The 16,340-nt window shown below is 43.0% G+C and overlaps 1 protein-coding gene across 1 annotated transcript in view; it reads left to right on the top strand.

Moving 5' to 3' along the window:
• RHEB (Ras homolog, mTORC1 binding) overlaps window positions 1-16,340 on the top strand; it is a 38,555-nt gene that overhangs the window by 803 nt on the left and 21,412 nt on the right. The window lies entirely within an intron of this gene.

Genomic DNA, 16,340 nt, shown 5'->3' on the forward strand with positions numbered 1-16,340 from the left:
CACTAGGAGTAATTTCTTCACAGAAAGGTGATTAGGCATCAGAACGTGCTGCCCAGGGAGGCGGTGGGGTCGCCATCCCTGGAGGTGTTTCAGGACGGGTTGAACGTGGCACTGAGTGCCCTGGTCTGGTTGGCACGGTGCTCTCGGGTCACGGGTTGGGCTCGGTGATGTCAGGGGTCTTTCCCAACCTGAATGGTGATTCTGTGATTTTTTGAAACGACGAGGGAAAACCAGGTCGGTCTGATGCCGGTTTCTGGGCTGTTTTTTCCCCCCTTGGAGGTATTTGTCCTGCACTGCGGGGCCGTGTCGGCCCGGGCTGTCCCACAGGGGCTGTCCCGCTCCTGCCTGGCGCTGCTGGCACAATCCAGCACGGGATGATCCACCGAGGAACACCCTGGAACCCTCCAGCATCAGCCTATAGTAGCTGATAGGGTTTTTTGTCCCATACGTGTAATCCGTTTGCCTCCTGCATACGCTGTCTTTGATGGAGAACGGTTTCAGATGTTCCCCTCTGCTTTGAGAAACCCGAATGCTGAAACAAGCCCGTAGTACAGCCATCCAGCCTAATCAATCAAACTTAAAAGCCTAAGATCAATGTAGAAGACAATGTGCGGCTGGGAGAAAAAAGGGAGATGCTAAAGATACTGTGCTGCTGTGAAAGAGGTTTTTACGTTCAGGTGGTGACTAACTCAGTTTTCTGTCTCGTGTTATGCACTTGGCAGAAAGAAACCTCATAAAAAGGCTTTTTGAAAAGATTTAAAACACCAGGCTAAATAAGTGGAGCTCTGTCTTGGATTTTGTGCATAACTACAGCCTGACTTTGAACCAGATTGTTTTAATGATGAGTTTGTCCAGTCCTTAAGCAGAACAGTGAGTAGCAGATCGATCCGTTTGCATAGTCTGTGTGACATCACTTGTTGTGGTCTGTTCACTGTAAGGTGTGTTACGCTTTCTCTTCTCTTTTTCTTTGAGCCCTGGTGGGAACAAGCAGTGGGCAGTGTAAGTGAGAAGGGAGAATGCTTGAAATTCTGTCCTTTGGAAGTCTGTGGTGCGGGCCAGCGTGTATTGTTGAGCTTTGGTCCTTCATGTGTTGACATTGACAACCAGCAGTCAAAAAATCAGATGGTAGTAGGGGTTGTGATCAGTTGAGGAAACACAGAGGAATAGTATCGTGTTTTTAGTCTGGCAGGTGATGTGAGCAGTAGTACTCACATGGAAAAGATGGGCAAAAAGCTATTACAACTTACTGCTGAATATCTTCAAATAAAGTGTTCTGGCACTAGTACAGAATTAGGCTTGATGGGACACGACCAGTTTTATTAAGACATCTACAAGTTGTATGAACATAGAATTGGGGGGGGGGGCGAAAAATCTGGTTTACTGGAATTTTCCTTCCATTGTCCTTGACAATTCTGTGTTACATCTTAGGTAGGAATTTCTCACTTTAAAATGGCGAAGTTACTCCTCTTAAATACGGGAGCATTACATTTCTAGGCAAATAGTTATGTAAAAGTTCAGGCAGTAGAAATGAGTCATTGGGGTTTTACTTCCATCTTGTAAAGCTGGTACAAAAGCAAGTAAGTTAAACTGTGAGATTTAGGCTGAGTCCTCTACTTGCCCAATTATGCCTCCTAAAGTCTAGGAGGATGGGGACTTAGTTTGGCTTAGAGGAAGCTTTTTATTTGTGTTTTGATGGCAGGAATATTACTTGAACCCTGGGTAAGAGAGAATCTAATGTTGTTTTAGGACAAATTTTTAGGTGGCAGGAAGGAAGAGCATTTCTTTTGGGGGAAATGCAACATTGTATAGAGCTAACGTTCATTAAGGTGGGGAATAATTCCAGAATCTGAAGTACTGGAAGGAACTGCTTTCTAAATTTCCTTTTATAATTACGGAGCTGCATTGTTTTGCTATTAACATTAATCTTGACCCTGAAGTGAGGGAGGCTAACCATGGCAAGCTGTAAAATGTTTGCAGTTTTGTAGGTTGGACCTCTGTGAAGTTGAGGTTCTTCCCTTGTAACTACGTTGTTTGAGATGGAGCTCTCAGAAAATGGTGAGGCTTTTTCCCTGTGCCTCTCTGTTACGTGTGGAAGTAGCTGGGTTTTGATGGCATATTTCAGGCAGTGAGCTGTTCCTACAGTTGATGATTCAAGGATTCTGCGGCTCTCTCAGGTTACGAGCGTGTTCGGTGATGGACGGGCACATCCTCCACGGGGATGTGTGAAACGGGGCCTGACTCTTGTCCTGGCTCTGTGCTAAGCCCTTGTTTCTTCCACTTACATTAAATTTTAATCTTGTCCCAGTGCTGTTGTCAGGTAAACTAGAGGCTGGGAGTGGTATTCTGTTATAATAGTTCTCAGAATAGAAAATTCAGGAGCCTGCTTGTTTGAATACACTCCCTCTATCTTTCAACACCACCATCAAGCCTTTCATATGAGAAACTCGTATTCTTTGCTGATGGGAGAGATCACAGTGGAAGCCTTATGAATTCCCAGGCTGTCATACTTTCTGAGATGCAGACAAGAGTATTTGCCAGGAGCTTCAGGACTTGTTTTTTGGTGAGGAAGACCGATGATCTGTGGATGTAACATACAGGTTGTGGCTTGATGCTAGACAAAATCACACAAGAATGTCTCCGTTGGGTTTTGCTCAGACTTAAAATGGTCTAAGAAAGTTTAATTCCATTATGTGAGTGTGCCTGTCTCAGCAAGGTTCTGAGTGGAAATCAGATGGATTTCATCCCGAAATCTGATAGTCTCACAGCAGAGGAACTTGACTTTGATATATCCCAGATATAATTTGAAATAATGGATTTTCATGGAACTAAAGCAAGCAAAACCAAGATTTTCCAAATCTTTTCAGAGTAACAATCGCTCCAAAAAGCAGCGTAGAGTCATTGAAAATGCTTTGTGCTCAGTTTCGGTCTTTTTCTGTTTATAGAACAAATATGCAAATTCAGACCACAAATGGCTGTATGAAAGAAGAGGTTTCTTAGATCATCTTGTAAAGTACTTTATTACTGGGGCTCTTTGTGCTATATTGAACTGATGAATTTAAGATAACCAGGCGGTGTTGTTTGGATTAGCAGCTTCAGTCATAGCTCACTATCTCAGCCTGATTTCCTTTTTGCTGTTCATGCAGCTCGTGCTGCTGGTGTTACAGATGTACTCACAGAATTGTAAACGTTTGAACTGGTGGTCTGACAATGCTCTCCCTGGCAGTTTACAGCTCTGAGGGGGAAACCCAGTTAATAATAGGGGACTTACCTATTTTCTTCCCCACCTAAATAAATCACCTTTTTTTGTGTGTAGGTGGAGAGCAGTCCATGCTGCAGGCAGATGTAGTCACGGGCCGTGACTGCGGCATGCAGGTATCAAAAAAACCCCACGATGGAACAAAATGATCTGTCAAGGTTAGATTTGAATGGAAAGGCTCCCAGGTAGTTGCATTAAGCTAAAAAATGCCTCTTCTCCCTCCTTGTCTGAAAGCAAGAAGGGCAGAAAAAGCAGCACCTTTAATATGGATCTGTAAATAGTAAAAATAATTGTTGGGACAAAACATAGTTATTGGCATTGAAAACATGAGTTATTTGCATATCAGGAGGTTTGTAATGTAAAATGGAGTTGAGTCTCTGCTTTCGGTGCCTGAAAGATGGCATCTGTTCTCACAGCAGCGTTCCGCCCTGAGGAGGGAGGGATCCCTTTGGTATTGGAGGGGGGGAAGTGGTAATTTTAGCAGGCGATAAATTGCCCGTGTAAATGTCAACAGAGGGGGAACTGAGGATTTACCGCCGTGGTGCTGTAATTTACACAATTGGTTTGCACGAGTGGTTGTGTCCACGGCATTGGCAGGCCTGAGATTTAACAGGAAAATTGAGGGCTCAGGAGCCAGCTGGTACCTGAGGATAGAATTTTGCCGAGTCCCTAATGAGTGCCAGGATGATTTCCGCAGCCCTTCCCTCGTTAGGGCCGCTTTGGCTCTGCCAGGGTGCGGCAATGCTGCAAGGAGGAAAGGTTGCAGCTCCCAGGGGACTGGGCTGAGGCTGGAAATGCCAGCTTTAATTGCATTTCGGTGCTAGTGGCTGCGATAGTGGCTACAGCAGGGAAAGTTGCTACAGAGCGTTTGATAGCAGTAGCTGGAAGCACTAGAGGCAGCATGTTCAGCTGTTATATCAAGCCACCGTAGGGTTATTTGAGGACACTGCTCCAGGATTAACTCTTAAGTTGCCTGCTCTGATCTCTCAATGGCAACACTCGTATGTTTTGCTTGTATATTTGGGCGGTTTGGTATTTGATTACTCAGCTTGGGAGTTAACATCGACAGGAAAAACCAAATGAAATATAGATCCTGTAATTTATAAGCTATATAAAGTTGAAGCTCTTCCTTTAGAGCTACTACACTGCCTTAAGTGTAGGTTCTGGCTCAGGCAACCTCCTCTGCAGGCACACCGCTGCGGAAACTCAGCATGACCAGGCACTCGGGATTAGAAGAGCAGGCTAAAAAGTGATAAATGCCCATTATGATTAACTTCCTGTAGCTCTCCTGAAGGTGACATTCAAGGGCGTATTTTAAGAACCGCTCTACTTAATTGTGTATTCAGTCCAAAACCAAAACAGCTTCTCTGTGGGATGTTCATAATGCACTCGAGCTCTGCGAATCCTGCATGACTCAAAATTGGTTGGTGTCATGTCGATTTATCCCAGATCAGAAGCTGCAGACATGAAGCATGGTGCGTAAAAACACGAAGCAGCCCTTGTCAGCCGTGAATTTGTCTCCTTTAGGATCTGAGAGGTTCCCTTTTGTTTTCCAAAGGTCTGTATTTGAAGTGAACGGCGGATTTGTTGTGAATTTGATAATGTGAGAAATGAAAATGTGCTTCCTGAGTTTGGGGGATGGTTGTTGCTTAAAATTTCTCTCAGGACATTTGCATTCCAGTATGGTTCTTGCACACTGATGGCAGATGCTCCGTTAATGGGGGTATATGGGATGGGAGGAAAAGGGAAGAATGTGGAGAAAATCCATGTTATATGTTGCCTAGCAGACCTCTTAGCAAGATCTCAGGTTAATAAGTTTACCAAAGACATATGAATATGGACCATTACAGGTTGTATTTCCTTTTTGAGAAATCTGAAGTACAGTGGATGCTGAATTGGTTTTTTTTGGGGGGGGAAGTTGTTTGTATTGAACTTTTAACAAGAAAGTAAACTGAAGCAGTTTTTGAACAAAGTACTGAAACAGGCTTTCAGGTGCAGCTGTTCTCAGAAACATCCCAGCCACTTTCTTGTTTAATTGCCATGTAATTAAGGCAGATGCAAATGAACTGTGTAGGGTGGGGTATCCCCTGGCCCAAGTTGAGCTAATCCTGCAGTGGCTGGAAGTTGGACCTTCCTGTCCCTACCCAGGTGCACTGGCATGATGAAAGCTTGGCAACCAGCTCAGGGAATTTTCCTTGAAAGGTAAAGCAACCAGAAGGGAAATTTTTTGTATCCTTCAGCTGGTCAGCTCTGCAAGTGCAGCCCTGACAGAGGGGATGGGGCAGGAGCATGGGCTGTTTGGGGCAGGGTGGAGTAGGCTCTTTGTGGCCGAGCAGACTTTTCTTCTGTCAGACCTGTTATGAAATCACATCTGTAAATGTTTTCCTCTGCCAGCCCAGATAAGCTTTTTTGTAAACTTTCCACAACGGGCCTTCTGAACTGGAGTTGTTCTCCTGGTGGAAAAAGATGGCCTTGTGCAGGTGGTGAAACGTGCATGAGGGAGCTCTGAAGAAATCCAGATTTTCAAGGTCCTTGTTTAAATAACCTTCTGTAGTTAAATCTAATTGTTCCATGTGAAATCGAGGAAAAGTCAAATGTTTGACCAGGGGTAATTCTAAACCTTCTTCTGAAAGTCTTCAAATTCAGATGATGCCTCAAGTGATCTGATCTTGAATTATCTGGAAACACTTGGTAGTAAAGATGTTTCAATGGATCAAAGGCAGAGCTCCACACTACACTCATGGAATTGTTTAGTTTGGAAAAGACCTCTGAGATCGAGTCCAGCTGTTAACCCACCACTGCCAAGCCCACCACTAAACCATGTCCCTCAGTGCCACATCTATTCATCTTTTAAATACCTCCAGGGATGGTGACTCAACTGCTTCCCTGGGCAAGCTGTGCCAGTGCTCGACAACCCTTTCCGTGAAGAAATTTTTCCTAATATCCAGTCAAAACCTTCCCTGGCACAACTTGGGGCTGGTTTCTCTTTTGCCTGTTTTTTGGGAGAAGAGACTGACCCCCATCGTGCTGCAGCCTGTACAATGAAGTGCAAGGCATTCAGAGTCACTGATTGCCTTCCTGCTTGGAAAACCAGAGGAAACAAATCTCGGGGCTCTTGTTGCTTTTTCATTGTGGTTATCAGTGTTTGGTAGAATACCTTACAAATTATGTTTCCTCAAAATACCAGTTGATTCCTCAACCTGGTTGACCCTCCTTTTGTTGTGTTTATCAACACTTGCAGCACAAAGATGACTCACAGCTACTTAATTGTTTAGATGCTCTGGTTCTTCCTCAGTTTGCCACGCTGGACATGTACATTTGAAGTATAAAGGATGTGAGATGAGACAATGGTGAAAAAGGTAGTGGTGTAAACAGATGATAGAGGTTCTCAAAGTGCAGGTTTTGGATTATCAAACACAATGTGCCAATCAAGATGAAGACAGGACAAGCAAAAAATAGCTTGAGACTTGGGGGCTCCTGCAAAAGGGAAGTTACATGGAATTTCTTATGGGACTTCTTACATGAATTAGAGAACTTGAAACTAGAACATGAGGAGGAAATGTATACCAGTTTGATTTGGATGAAATCATCAAGAGTTTGTGGATAATGGCCAAAGGTTATGAGGCATGAGACTAAGTGAATGATTTCTGAAGGGCTTTTAAGGAATGAAAGATCCTAATGTGTGACTAGTTCTGGTCCTTCTGTATTAAACAGATATCACGTGAAGAAATCACAATTCCCTGATAGATTATCCTTTAAACAGCAAATTTTTCATTCAGCATGCTTTTTTAATATTGCACTGAAGTCTTAAAGATTGAGGGGGTGAGTATTTCTGGGATGGTTGTCAGTGTTCTTCGGTAATTTAGATTACAGGAACCAGAGGAGCATGTATATCAAATCTTAGCTGGTTACTTTTTGTATTTTGTGGAGTATTGAGTTAAATTAATTTTAATTTGGGGAAAAGAGAGAATATATAAGTGGTCTTCAGTGTGTGGGTGTGAACATGTTCAAGTGTAATACGAAATTAGGATATGAAAGTGTCTCTTGACAACATTGTCTCCGGAGTTAGTGGGATACATCTGTCTAGCTTCAACAGCTTGTCAGATTGTATTGCCAAAACTTCATTCAATATGTATGACCTCCTTTAAAGGTACTCGTGCTGTATGCAAAAGAACTGGGATGCATAATATGTAGGAAAACTCTTATTAAATCTGTCCCACAAACTGTCAAAACAATCAAGCACTTGACATTAATGCAGTAAAGTGTATTTTGCTTTAAGGCTTGTTATTCCATCAATAACAAATTTTTGGTGTTTGAAATCTGTTTCAAAATTAGCATTTTTTTTTTTAATTAGAACTGGAAGTTTCTGCTTTGCAACGTGCATATAAACAAGCACCGTGTTTGTTAGTTTGCCAAAGTACCTTCTTCTGCACTGCTTTCTTGGAAGTGGCTGTTTCTAATAGGTGCTTGCTTCATTTGATGAATAAATGCTGGCTTAACTTTTTTTGTCATGTTTTGAGAAGAAAGTTGTCAAGATTCTTTATAAACCTTCTGTGGTTGCTAAACCGAAGTCTAAAAGTGGTTCAAATGTAAGGTAATTCAAGGTTTTTTGAACAGTAAGGCAGGGATGAATAAGTTGTCGGAATGCTTCAAAATCATGTTCTTTATACAGAGTGTATCAAGGAGTCTTAGGACACCTAAACCATTTCTCTGCTTGTCCTTCCTCAACTGCATGCTTTTATCCCCAAGTACGGGGGTAGGATAGAGGATGAGAACTGCAGAACTGTTGGGTTGCTGTGCAGACACCTCTACAGCAGGTAAATACAATGTGCTGCTCTGTCTCCTGAAGGATGACCTGAAATTAAGTTGCCTGAAAATGTAGCTCACTCGTTGTCCAAGCTGCATGGATGTGCTGGTGGGGTGCTGGGGAAGGAACAATCCAGCTTCTCTTGGCAAGTACTTCCTCAGATACTGGAGCTGAACTGGCTGGAAGAGACTTGACTTGTGAAAGAGAGTCAAACTGGAAAAATGAGTTTAATGTCAGGTCACAAGTGTCATCCTCAGTTATACCCCTGGGCTGACTTCAGGTGCTTGGGGGAGGGTGGGAGTGAGATGGGGTGGTGATTTTTTTCAGTTTTCACAGAATGTCAGTTCTGTGTTTTTCCTGGTTTTGTTCTTCCCTGAAGAGGTGAGAGCTCTGTATTGTGATGGTTTTGTACTAGACAGCATAAAAAGTGAGAGTACTTTTAAGTGAAAAGTATGAATCTTGCCCAAAATTGCTTAATGTGAAGTACCTTGTGAGCCACCAGCTGGATACGTGCTGGTTAGGAAGGTAACAAAGCCAGCTGGCTGTTGCGACAGGCAAGAACTTGATAGTATGACACAGCAAACAGGGCTTACCTATTATACCTTCTTTGCCCTACGGCTAAATCAACTCTATCAGGTCATATCTGACAGATCTTTGGCTTAAATTCCCTTTGCTTTTCCCAAGGTTGGGGGCTCTAGTGATTCTTTTGCTATTCTGCATGGTGTTGTTCTTACCTCAGAGTCCTTTTTTTTTTTTTTTTCCCTGGTGTTTTACCCTTATCTGTCATGCTGTGATTTTAGTATATTATTACTTTGACCTTTCCATACTGTTAACAGATTGTCCTCTGTATTCAGAGGCTACTCTTGGGTCGATCAGGCAAGTGTGTAAATGCAGAAGTCTTGCAGCCAACGTTAGTGGGGAGGGGTTAATGACTAACTCCAGCTGGATAAAGGGCAAGGGTATGAGGATGGCATTTAAGAGATAGTGGCTTTACTCCACCCTGATTAAAATAGGGGAGGGGCTTCACATTCTGAAACAGAAGTAACATGGAAGATGCCTGTATAGTTAATTCAAAGATCTAGAGTTGAAACAGAAAGAGACAACAGTAGCAACAAAAGTTGATCTGAGCCTGGTGGTGGGGAGACGGACAGTTTTTGTAGAGGAAGGAGCAGTTCAGGCACACTGGTTTTTATGGTTATGTCTAGATCCACAGCAGCATTGGTCTAGCACAGAAGAAGTGGTCAAGGCTCAACTTATCAAGACTGCCTCAGTGTCTGTCGGTGCATTTGTTGACAGAGATGTGGTGGAGTTGACCGTGTCCTCCTCCACGGGTGGAAGAGGGAGTCAGTGTGACTCTTTGTCGGTATCCCTAAGGACCACCTTCCCTGTTTGTGCTAGGAGCTGTTGGTGTTGTCAGGGTTAGTACTGCGGTACCTGGTGCTTCGTGCAGCTTTGGGGACTTCCAGCAGTGCAGGTCATGGCAAGTGGATAGTCTGTGTGCTGGTGTTGGATGCTGGGAGCCACGTGCTTTCCAGGAGCGTCAGTTTTTGGGTGCCACGTGCGTTGCTGGCATTTGTTGACTTTGTGTCACCAGTGATCATCCAAAGTCTGCTGAACCCTGTTACACTGACTGACCCCCTCGTAGTCACACATACTGCTGCAGGGTGGAGCTGCCTTCTGTGGTCAAGATCTTGTAGTGATTATTCAGTTTGATTCATGTATTTGTACAGTGTGTTGTAAAAGTAGCCTGCCCTTGTTGGAACAAATCTGTAGTGTGTTCCACCTTTTACTGCAGGTTGGTGGAGAGCTCTGTGGATTTTTCTTCAGAGTAAGGCTGAAACTACTTGGCTACAGTTGCTGGATATATATCACATTATTTGCTTGGATGATGTTACCAAGAGAGGGAATATTACTATTACTGTCTTGTCAGAATTTTGTCAGGCACTTGCCTTCTGTCATCCTGCAACAAGGAAGAGAGGAATACATTTCTTACTATTGTTCTTACAGTTCCAAAAGGATCCTGAGGCCCTGTGATCATGTGCAGTTTGGTAGTACTGGTAAGATGGTCTATTCCTCACACATTTCAGCTGCTTTTGGTTACTCAGCATTACAATATGCTCAGGATCACGTTCCTAAACTTCTGTTTTTAAATGATGCTATGAAAGTTTTACTGACATTTTCAGAAACTTAACCCTCTGCTTGGTGGTGGTTGTAAGCACTGAGTTATGGTGGCCACAGTGTTGGCAACAGGGCATCCTATGACTCCAGTCCTCATAAAGATCCTTCTCAGGGAATATTCTTAGGGAAGACCTGCAGTTCAGTGGAACAGCACTGATCCATTGAAAGAATGAGGTCTTTCATCTAGGTAAGGGTTCTGTTTCTCTTACTGGTGTGAGATTTGCAGAGGGAAGAGTTTATCCTGTTTTCTAATGGAAATGGGAAGTTTAGCAGGCAGTGTCTGTGCTGGATGGAGAGCTGGTGCTGGTGAATGCAGCTGGAAAGATCTGCTTCTTGAAGAAGCGCTTAAACCCTGCTAGTCCTGATACTTCTGTCTTGCAGAAAGGTAACTGAAGTTGTACATCCCAGTGATCTTTAGTGGCAAGAAAAAATTGACTGGAAGTTGGATGTTTGTTGCCTTGTGTGGAAAGTAAAATCATGAAGGTTGAAAAGGGGAATGCATGGAATGCACTAAAGCAAGAGAGACACATTTTTATTTCCAATGACATAGCATTTAAAACTGATTTAATGATGAAACCATGACAGTTTCTAAAAGTGTCTTTCAAAGACATTTCATGTTGTACATACCAGCTGATCCAAGGAAAGGTCAAGTTATTCAAACACCTAATGAGCTGCTTGAAGTGTGTGTATAGGGGGAAGGACTTGGCTTCTACCCAGAGGTACAAGTTGAATTTTGCTTCTTTGGAGGGGAAATCAGTACAAAGTTCAGGCTCTTTCCCTAGAAGTGTCTCATAAACTGAAATGGTAGGATCTGATCTTTAGCTTAATAAGCTTCCCTTTAGAAGCTGTTGAGGTTTAACCCAGTGAGCAGCTAAACACCATACAGCTATTCACTCACTCCCCCAAATGGGATGGGGGACAGAATCAGGGAAAAAGGTAAAATTCTTGAGTTTAGATAAAGACAGTTTAATAGGATAGAAAAGGAAAGGCAAATAATAATGATAAAAGAATATACAAGTGATGCACAATGCAGTTGCTCACCACCTGGCTACTGATGCCATTGAAATATTTTAGGCCTTGTCCTGTGGGGAGGGAGGTGAGAAGGTGCTGCAGGGATGCACAGTTTCTGTGGGAAGTCTGAAGGGAACACAGAGGGTGGTATTTATCTGAGAAGATATAGGTTGACTGTCTGGGGTATGAGTGTCTGAATTTCCTTTGTAGTTAGGGAACACCAGGATGCAGTTCCCCCGATCTATTTAAAACTTCTTGAATGCAGCCATGTATGTGTGTATTCCATGGCCAGGTGAGATGTGTGCCACAGAAGTTTTCTGGATATTTTTCTTTTTAAGCTTTGTAACAGCTTTTTCATCTTTGACATGTGGCATTAAAATTGGTTTATCTCATTTAAAGGGAAATAGCAGGCAAAGTGGCCCCCTCTGTTTTTCTGCCAGCAAGGGTGACAAGCAGAGGTAACTGGACTATGTGCTAAAATAACTAAAACATTTCTTCTGACAATCCTTTGCTGAGGTTACTGACTTAAATGAAAGCAAAACTGAGCTGTTTCAGGAAAGCAATGGAATTTTTCTCCACATACTTGCTTGGATGTCTAATACGTTGCAACAAAAGTGTAAGTCAACACTGAGAGATGAGCACTAGTGTAGGATGGAGTGAGCCTGCTGTTAAATATCAGGGAATAAAGCATAGACTCTCTTCTTGCTTTCCTTACAGAAAGCATGATCTAGAGATAGCATCAGGATTCTTGGCTTGTGTTTTGAAGGCTCATTGCTGCCAACCCCAGCAAGGTCCTGCAAATACGTTTGTGAGTTTGACCAACTGCTTTGAAATCTGAAGAAAATAAAGGAAGCCATCTGGCTTTGTTTCTAAATGACTGCTCTCAGATTTCTTCTGGCTTGCAGAGGAATACCTTTGATAAACCTCAGGAAAATTGTGCAATGCAGAAGGAAGGGAAATGAGTATCTCCATGCAGGCTCGTGCTTTTGGTGTTACAGATCATCATGGGAAACTCTTCTTTTACAGCAGAAATAGTTCTTGCTAGAAAAGCATGCTGTAGACTGTCATATTTATTTCCTTATATTCTGATATAACAATAGATCAGGAGAATGCAGGAAACAGTAGAGCAATAGGACAGAGTGCCATAGAAGTTGAAAAAGAGCTTGTGTTGAAATGTTGATCTGCTGTTTGGTTTGTTATGAAGGGACCTTCTATGTTTGAGGTCTGTCATCAAGTTACCAAAAGATGTCTCATTTAGGTCCTCAGACTTTAACTCTTACAGGATTATAACCTTTAGTCTGTCCTCTGGAAAGCTGACGGCATGTTGGGAGAGGAGAGCCACCACTCTCTATTGCAAATCAAGCATTTGTATCATATGAGCAACTGCAGGAATTGAGCTCTGTGTGCCAACAAGAGTTTTGTCTGTAAGCATCAGAAAATAATTTTTTAATCCTGGTATCATAATGTTGATATCACAAGGAAATTCCTACAAAAATAAAACTACAGCTCAAAGTAGTTGTGTTTGTATGTGATAATTCCCCATGATTAAAAGTCTAATAGTAGAATTAAGTTACATCTGAGTAAAACACAAACTGCTCATTGCATTGCTGTCTCCAGAGGTTTAGAAACAGAATTCTTTATTGACCCAGATGTATCATTTTTATAGTCATTAGAATAATTCACCGAACTACATAGCAATGATCAGCAAAATAGCAACTACAAAGCCATAATTAGCACCTGGGGGGAGGAAATCTTAATTAACCATAGAAAGTTGGTAACGATGCGGACTGAGATGAATGATGAGCTAGTGATGGGTTCTGAGATCGTCTGCTATCTTGTGAGAAGATCTTTGTTGAAGAGGGATGCTGTAATTCTCTTTCCTACCCAGTTAACCTCCATCAGCTCCAAGAAGTTGTTCAGTCCCCTTCTGTGCTCTGAGGATGAATAATCTGTTCTATGGGAATGCCAGTGTTTCCATTTTGTTTGTCTTGGTATTGTGCATTAAAGAAGATAAAGATCCCAATGTTCAAGTTAAATCAAGTGTATTTTTCAGTATGAAAACTCCATCTCTGTGCAGTGTAGTGGGTTGAGTGTAGCTGTGTGTGAGATATTGCAGGTTGAGCACGCAGACAGACTTACCTAATCTGATGTGACGGACAACATTTCATTTTGTTGAATGCTTTTGTGACAAAACCTGAACTGGTTTGTTTTGTAGGTAAGACCGAATAGGTAGGACTAGTTACTAAGTTAGTCTAGAGGCTAACTCAGGCAAGGTGCTAGGCTTGTGGTAGGAGCGAATTAGATGCTGCCAGTTGTTACGTGTTTAATGATTATGCAAACTACATAAGCGAGCATTTTAGTAGAAAAAGATGAGTTAAAGAAACTGTGCATCTACCACACCAACAGAGCAGAGAATTGCAGCTCTTCGGTAGCTGTTGTTCTTGACCCCCCACAAACTGTTTGCTGGTGGCTTGTGTGGAGGGTTTTGGGCATTGAGAAATTTTTCCTGTTGAGATGAACTGGGCTGTGCTGCTGGTGGCTGTCAGCGTGCGATGCCACGTCCGAGGGCAGCTGCACATCTGAGCTTGCACAATGCTGTGCTTGTGGAGCTGTTGTTTGACTTGCTCGCTGACTGGTTGCATCATTTTGGTCTCCTGGGTTTGGGGGGAAGTTGGCTGCCTATGAGAATTGAATCTGGGCTTTCCCTCTGCCTGTTGCAAGGAGAATGAGGATGTGGGACGGGGACAGCGGGCAGGTGGTGGTGCAGCAAAGTAGGGGCACGGCCTCTGTAGGGAGGCAGCTGTTTCTTAGCCCACCCATGCTCAGTTACTCATCTGCTTGGTAAATTGCCTGATGTTGTAAAGCTTGAATTTTAAGGCTAGATTACATACTACAGCTCGTGTCCAAGTAGTAAAAAGATGAGTAAAACTCAATTTGGCAATTGTTTTGCCTTGACAGTTGCAATGGCATTTCAAACTGATGTGCTGTGATTGCACAGAGTGTTTATGGGACGTTTGGTTTCATGGTGTGAGTGGTCTGGTGTGAACAGAAACGCGACAGCTTTATTTTTTGAACTGGCTTTCTGTCTGAAAACCTGCTCCTTTTCTGTTTTGACAGTGGAAAACTCTTTTCTTTTACCACTCTCACATAATACCGTAAACAGTGAATTGTGTATGCAAATACACTTTGGGTACTTCTGGACAACTTGAGCTTTCAGCCACCTGGGACTTGTATTCTAAACACTCGTAAAACACATTCCACGCAGCCCTTCCCTTCTCTCCTCTACCTCCAGGGAGAGGGAGAGTCAGGAAACTTGGAGGATTTTGCTTGTAACTCCTCTGCCATGGAGCATCTGGTGCTTGGAGTTACCGTAGCAAGGCTCTGCACCCAGCTCCCAGCCTTGCTTCTGCTTCTGACACTTCTCATTTTGGTCTTAATGGATGTTTATTTTCCTAAAACTTGAGTACAGTGGATATGTTAAATGTACCAGTGTGGAGGATGCAAGAAGGAAAAGCTTAACAAACAAAAAAATGTGTGGCTGCGTTCCAAATGAGGGCACATTAGAGCTGAGCCTTTCTGAGGTGTGCACCCTTGAGTAGTCAAGTAATCAAGCCTTTGCTGCTGGTGTCAGGCTCATCCTGTTAAGGCTGAAGTGTGCTAGCGGTGTCTGCACATGGAGTCAGAGGTGTCTTCCCAAATCCTCCTCCCTGCCGTGCTCCGAGGTGGAGTTAACACATTGGCAGATTTAGTTGTGTGCAGTTCCCTGGCCCCTGCCTCATGGACATAATGTTTGTGTTGCAATCCTCTCTGAAAACCTTGCCTGATCTTTCTGGGGAAAGAGCAAATAGGAGCTAAATTGTCAGCTTGATTTTCTGCCCTGTCCACGAGCATAGGTCAAAGGCCTGGAATAAAACCTGTAGGACAAAGTTCAAGCCGAGCTGTTGTTTACATGGTTCTGAGTGCAGCTTGGTCATGGGTGAGACATGGCAGTGGGGTGTTAATGACCCGGGGTTTGAATTTCTCATGTCCACTTTGGAAGCCTTGGTTTAGTGGGATACTGTTACATGCACTTATCCCCAGGGGGTAGGTGCAGAATCCGAGACTGGAGAGCTTCCCTGTGGCTCATGGAAGAAAGCAGGCATCTCTTATGATCAGGAGCACATCATTACTGAGAGGCTTGTTACCAAGCCAGGAGGAATTTAGAAGGAGAGTTGTTGGAACACTGGTTTTGTCTGTTTTTGTTTCCTCCTCTTTCACTGTTAGGAGGAAAGCAGTAATTAATACAGCTGGGTGTTAAATGCAGCGTTTTCTGTTGGCTCCCACTCCTTCCCGGGATTCAGTTCCCAGGCTTAGCACAGACAGACAGTAGCAATCAAGTCTTTCAGTTAGTTTAGGATCCTTCTGGAGAGGAAAAATGTTCAGTGATGATCTGTGCTACACTTAGCTCTTCTTATCTTGGATATTGTACAGCCTAATATAGAAATAGTTAAATTTGTATTGAAACGGAGTGCCTAATGTGCTGTTATTGGCAAAGAATCTGGAAGCATGAACTCTGGGTAGCAACTTCATAAGCTGAAGAAGAAATAGTTTGAAAATTCACCAAGTGTTGTCCAAAATACACAGTTTCAGACAGTTCCTGGGATGCACAGTTTCAATCCCTAATCTGTCCTTATTAGGAAGATTTTGAATGAGGGGGGAGGGCGAATGTCCTTTGCTGGAGCAACAGTTTAAAGTGCAGTGTCCTCTGTCAACTCATACACAGGGAGCGTGACACCTTCAGTGGTGCTGTTAGATAAGATCAGAAAATGGTGTCTAAGAACATGACCTGAGAAAAAGCAACTCGTTCAAATCTTGGTGATAGTTGGTCTTTCTGGGATTTGTCTGGATTTTTTGTTTTTTAGCATTGTTTCTTGAATGAGCTGGCATGACTCTTGAATACACATGCTCATGACACTGAGCATGGCAGAAAATTAAATAGAAAACTGTTTTTTAGTATCTCCTGAAGGAATACTTAGGAAAGTACTTTTCTACAGCAAAGTTAAACATAGTGTGGTCTGAGCACTGCAAGTGGGCAGCCTTTATCCAAAG

The sequence above is a fragment of the Manacus vitellinus genome, unplaced genomic scaffold (genome assembly GCF_001715985.3).
Source record: "Manacus vitellinus isolate BGI_N305 unplaced genomic scaffold, ASM171598v3 scaffold_12_pilon, whole genome shotgun sequence".
NCBI lineage: Eukaryota > Metazoa > Chordata > Aves > Passeriformes > Pipridae > Manacus > Manacus vitellinus.